Source organism: Aedes albopictus, chromosome 2 (assembly GCF_035046485.1).
Source record: "Aedes albopictus strain Foshan chromosome 2, AalbF5, whole genome shotgun sequence".
Classification (NCBI taxonomy): domain Eukaryota; kingdom Metazoa; phylum Arthropoda; class Insecta; order Diptera; family Culicidae; genus Aedes; species Aedes albopictus.
Window position 1 is genome coordinate 242117274 of NC_085137.1, and position 6301 is coordinate 242123574.

General features: G+C 42.5%; 1 long non-coding RNA gene across 1 annotated transcript; it reads left to right on the top strand.

Moving 5' to 3' along the window:
• Window positions 1-793: 793 nt before the first annotated feature.
• On the top strand, window positions 794-6301 carry LOC115255552 (uncharacterized). The gene is made up of 2 exons (XR_003892230.2): window positions 794-5861; window positions 5920-6301. It is a non-coding gene; the product is annotated as an uncharacterized LOC115255552 (long non-coding RNA).

Here is a 6301-nt window from a genome sequence, read left to right on the forward strand (position 1 = left end):
GAAAGACACACACACATACAAACATAGAAAAATAGAAACAATTTATCGTAGTTGGTGTTGTGATCAAAGATCCTATCGAATATATATAAACCGATAATTTAGGCAGTCACCCTAAAGTGATATCTTGACCCAAGAGAGCGAGAGAGTAGAAACAGTTGTAAAAGCATAAATAAACTTTATAGGCAGAAGTCTATAGACCGTGCACAGCACACAACGTGTTTCTTTATCCCTCCGAAACCGAAATGACTGGTTAATACAGTTGGATTATAAGATTAAACTAATAAAATTATGAACATAGAATCCAAATACAAACAAGGAACAAGGAGAAGCACAGTTTATTAGATAGCAAATGTAATCCATGAGGGCCCATATAGCCGAGGCGGTAAACGCACGGGTATTCAGCAAGACCATGCTGAGGGTGACGGGTTCGATTCCCGGTCGGTCATTGGCAGAGGAAGCTCTCAGTTAATAACTGTGGAAGTGCTCATAGAACACTAAGCTGAGAAGCAGGCTTTGTCCCAGTGAGGACGTTACGCCAAGAAGAAGAAGAAGAAGAATCCATGACATTGCGTCGACACTACTAGTGACGAACTGTACAAAAAGTACACAAAAGATGGCTATTCTTAGTTGTCACAGTAGGGCATATTATGTTTAAGATATGCGTTGAAACATCTAATAAAATTTCACAATAAAGCAAAAGCATGAAACGAGCTCACTAATATATGTATGCATCCCTTCGTTGCTCCATCGCTAGTAGAACGCCGGATATCATATTGGCTGGCAAAAACTTTAACAACGAACCGACGAGCGAATGGGGCTCTGCACTGATTCGCTGTCGAACCGGAGGGAAACGAAAATCGAAACACGCTGGCACAACCGACCGAAAACGAAGCAATCCTCTCGAGCTTCTGTTTCGCACTCCTTAGGATCCAGGGTAAATTAAGAAAAACTCTGAGAGACATCTCATGACCAACATCGGAAGGAATCTTCTGAGAGAAGTTCCAGGAGATACTCCGAGAAAAATCTCAGGTAAAACTTCAAAATAAACCTCGCGAAAACTTTTAACAAATTCCTGTAGGAGACTAGGAAGAACATCTCGAAGAAAGCCCAAAGCAATGGTTTGAAGATATCACAGGAAACAAATGAAAGAAATCTTCTGAGGAACTCTTGCACTATTGTGAAAACTCCTTCAGAAACCCTTGGAGGAACTTTAGTAGAAACCCCAGGAATAACTGCTTTAGCAACTCTGAAAGACATTCTGTGAAGATCTTCTGGGGAAGTCCCAAGAAGAACACCGGAAGGAATCGGGTAAAATTTCCGTGAGGTGTGCCGAAAGAAATTCCACGATTTATCCCGACAGATATTCTTATAGAGTATTCGGGATAAATTCTGGTGGAAATCCTATGATTATTTCAGCAAAACACTGGAGGAACTCTGTGAAGAAATAGCATCCCCGTGAAAAACTCCAGGAGAAACCGGTTGGAATTCAGGAATCCTGGAAGGAATCCGGAAGTATACCTTCCCGGAAAAAAAATCAAATAGGAATACCCAAAAAAATAGCGTCAAAAATGCGGAAGGAATTTTATAAGAAATCCTGGGAGACATTCCAGGAGGTATTTTTAAAGAAGTTCCAGAAAGACATGTTGACGGAATTTCTGGAAAAAATCCTTGTAGCGAAATTTCTATATGGATTTTTACTACCAGGTTCATACGACTCAATGTTTTTTTTTTATCGGAGTAAAATTTCCCTGAGCACTCCAGAAATTCCCTGAGTATTCCAGGTTTTTCCCTGTTAAATAAAATTCCCTGAGGATTCCCGGTTTTCCAGGTTTTTCCAGGTAGTAGACACCCTGTGTATGTGCTATCACAATCGATGTATCTGTTGGAAACCTCAACAGGAAATACGTTTATTGTTCGGTTTATTTACCGCATGATGAACCATCCCCTACGGATGCTTTCAAGCAAGTCATTGCATACTGCACTTCAAAAGGCCTTCCGCTAATTGTTGGTAGTGATGCTAATGCTCACCATATAATCTGGGGCAGCTCAGACATCAATTTGAGAGGCTCCAGTTTGATGGAATACTTAAGTAGTACAGATCTTGGATTACTTAACATAGGCAACCGCCCAACCTTCATGGTATCTGGTAGAGAGGAAGTGTTAGACATAACGCTTTGCTCTAGCAGAATTAGTCACGAGCTGACCAATTGGCATGTGTCAGATGAAGAATCTTTATCTGACCATCGCTACATCTTGTTTGAACATGTGAATGTTACTTCGCAAACTTTGCGTTTCAGGAATCCCCGGTCAACCAACTGGGATCTCTTTACTGATTTGGTTGCAGCCAAATTTCATGGATACTCACCATCAATTGAAACTCCAAGTGATTTAGATGATGCCGTTGATACTACAACGGCCTTCATCATGGAAGCTTTTGAAGAAGCCTGCCCTCTGCGGTCTGTGAAGACCACAAGAGGGGTTCACCAAGGGGTTCGAACTCCGATCTGGCGAAGCTCAGGAAACAATGTAGAAAGAGTTGGAACAGACGACGTTCGGCTGGATCGGAGGCTTTCAGGTCGGCTCGCAAGGCCTACCAGAAAGCTCTTCGGTCTGCTGAACGATCCGGCTGGAAAAACCTTTGTACAAATGTTTGCAGTCTGAGTGAAGCCAGTCGATTGAACAAAATCCTTCCATAATCTAAGGATTTTCAAGTGAACGAACTTCCTTTGCCAAATGGTGATTTCACTTCCTCTGATGAGGAAGTTTTGGAATGTTTATTCAGTACACACTTCCCCGGATGTGTGGATATTACATCTTCGGATGAACCTGATGTCTTTTCTTGTAGTTATGATTCTTTAGCTTCGGCTCGGAGTATCATAACTTTTGAATCTATTTATTTATTTATTCACTTTACATCAACAGACAACTTTGTCCCAATGATTGTTAAAACTATTTGATACTACCAACTATAACAACAGATAACACAAACACAAAATCACTATTCGTCAGCATTTGTACAAAATATCACAGAAAAATTACGTCTGATTGTTGCACGAGACAAATTAAAATCGAAACCGGTTGCTGCCCTATTGAACACTCGAAGAGCACCATGAATAGCAATATTCTGGCCGTAGTCGGTTCGTTGGAGCGGTAATCTCAGCATATAATTGTTTCGTAACGCTCTTGGACGGACGTTCAAATCAACTGCCGCCAGAATTGCTGGGCAGTTTGTTCTTCCTCGAATTGTGTCAGCCACAAACATTGCCCTGGCGATATTTCGGCGCGCCTGGAGAGTTTCCAACTGGATCAAACGACATCTACTCTCATAGCTCGGTAATCTAAACGGATCCTGCCATGGAAGTCGACGGAGAGCAAAACGTAAGAAGCGGCGCTGAACCGATTCGATCCTGTCCATACCGTTCTGGTGATACGGATACCAGACGACCGAGCAGTACTCTAGGGATGAGCGGACGAGCGAACAGTACAGCGACTTGAGGCAATGTATGTTGCTGAAATTCTTGGCGATGCGAAAAACAAAACCCATTGTTCTGGAGGCTTTTTCTACTACGTACGATACATGTTGTTTGAATGTCAGCTGAGTGTCAAGGATTACTCCCAAATCCTTCACATGGTCGACACGTTGAATTTCACAGCCATTAAGCTTATACGAGATGATGATCGGCTGGCGAATGGGGTAAAAAGACATTACGAAACATTTGTTTGAATTAACGACCATGCCATTCAAATCGCACCAATCCGCGAAAATATTGAGCTCTTCCTGAAGACGCGTATTGCATCATAAACAGAGCAAATCTTCAAGTAGATTTTCAAATCGTCCGCGAATGATAGTTTAGGGCCTTTAATTGCGTAGTTGACGTCGTTGAAATATAGCAGAAAAAGTAGTGGCCCCAGAATCGATTGAATGGGCACTTGATAGCTTAGCTCCTTTCAAATCTCCTGGGGCAGATGGGATTTATCCTATTTTGCTTCAGAAGTGATTTGATCATTTCAAACATGTTTTGAAACAACTTTGTTTGCAGTTTTGCTACAGGGTATATTCCCAAATCCTGGCGGGATATTACTGTGAAGTTTATTCCGAAAGTGGGTCGCGCGTCGTATGAAGAATCAAAGAGCTTCACACCTATCAGTTTGACCTCTTTTCTTCTGAAATGCTTAGAACGCATAGTCGATCATCACATCCGTGATGTTCATCTGGCCAATGTGCCTCTTTATGTGAACCAACATGCCTACCAATCTGGAAAGTCCACTGTGACTCTTTTACACAAAGTTGTTTACGATATCGAGAAGGCATTCGCTCAAAAGCAATCCTGCTTGGGTGTTTTCTTACATATCGAGGGTGCCTTTGACAATGTGCCTTTCGATGCCATATTGGAAGCCGCATGGGGTCATGGTATATCTCCAATGATTTCCAATTGGATTCACCAAATGCTCAAAAACCGACATCTCTTCTCGACATTGCGTCAAGCGGCGATTAGGAAATTGAGTGTTTGTGGATGCCCCCAAGGGGGAGTCTTATCAACACTTTTATGGAATCTCGTAGCAGATACGCTATTGAGGCAACTCAATAATAGCGGTTTTCCTACTTATGGTTTTGCCGACGACTACCTAACATTGTTAGTCGGTATGTGCATCAGCACCCTTTTCGACCTGATGCAAAACGCTCTTCAGGTAGTTGAGGGTTGGTGTCGCCAATATGGCCTTTCGGTAAATCCGAGTAAAACATCTATTGTTCTTTTCACGGAAAAGCGAAACCGTAATGGTGTTCGAACTTTACGTCTCTTTGATTCTGAAATCAATGTGACTGAACTGGTGAAGTATGTTGGAGTCATTCTTGATTGCAAGCTTTCCTGGACACCTCATGTTGAGTTCAGAATCAAGAAAGCTTGTATGGCCTTCGGGCAATGCCGGCGAACCTTTGGTACAACTTGGGGTCTAAAACCCAAGTATATCAAATGGATCTACACAACTGTTGTTCGGCCAATATTGGCCTATGGATGTCTTGTGTGGTGGCAAAAGGGCGAAGTGAGAACGGCCCAATCAAAGTTAGGCCATTTCCAAAGGATGTGCCTAATGCTATGTTCAGACTACGCCGTTGTATCATGATACAAGCGGTTTTGGTGATACAAGGCCAATATCATGTTTCTGGAACATGATACAGCCATACATTTTTGACACCTCCAATATCACCTTCCCGAACGTGATATTCTGAATATCACGATACAACTGCTCGAATTCGGTGCTCGAATGAAGCATTTCTGGCAACACTGGTAGGGATTTGACATAAATGTCATCTGAAATGTTTGTTTTGTTGTAGTTTTCATTTTCTCAACGGGAATGAAGAAATTGGCAAAGTTTGTAATCCAAAAGTTCCAAATCAAAAATTCAAAACTCATCCGCAAAATCGGAGAGGGCCGGCGCAGAGAAACAGACCCGGAGATCAACGTAGGGACGATACTTCAATGGTGGCCGCAACGAAAAAACCGGAAAGTGTGGAACATTGCATCGGAATATCAACCACTGAAGAGTCTCGATCAGATCAAGGAGAAAACATCACGGTGAACATACAATACACCAGTTCGCACATCCATCAGCTGGAAATCCCTCCCGGAAGCACGCACTTCATCGTCCAATTCGTCAGACGGTCTCACGGAAGCGCGTCACTGCAAAAGATTACAGTTGCCGGAGGGTTTTTGATGCACTAGAATGAGCTCTCTACGAACTTCAATTATTTCCATAGTTTTCCCCCACGGCAACGGGAATGGGCTACGATGTTGTTCTGCAGCTAGAGTTCGGTATCACAGCGTCTGCTTCCAGATTAGAATTCCAATCTCCATTACCGGGTAAGTTGTACAACCTCTCCGCAAAACCAACGATAACCGCCATTATTTCCTTGTACAGAAACTCAATCTTCCGAGAGCGAATCGTTCAAACGAATGATGAAGCTGATGCTGAAGGACGTCTCGAGATGCGGCCAACAGATTAGTCGGCAGCAAAACAGGAAGCAATCTGAGTATCAATCCGTCCCCACGCTGGAATATGAGTACTCTGTCCGGAAGATGTCTATCTATAGGTAGCTAGTGTATCGTGCGTCATATTGTTGCTTGTATTATTACTGGCAAGCGCGAATGGTCAAGAAAAGGTCGAGAACGAAAACTGTTTCTTTTGTAGTACAATGGTCGTTGATTTTTATAATATTTCATTATATTGGGAGGGAGAAGAGTCGTATCTCGTCCACCAGAATTCCGAATAAACATTTATATTGAGAGCTTCGATTTCTGTA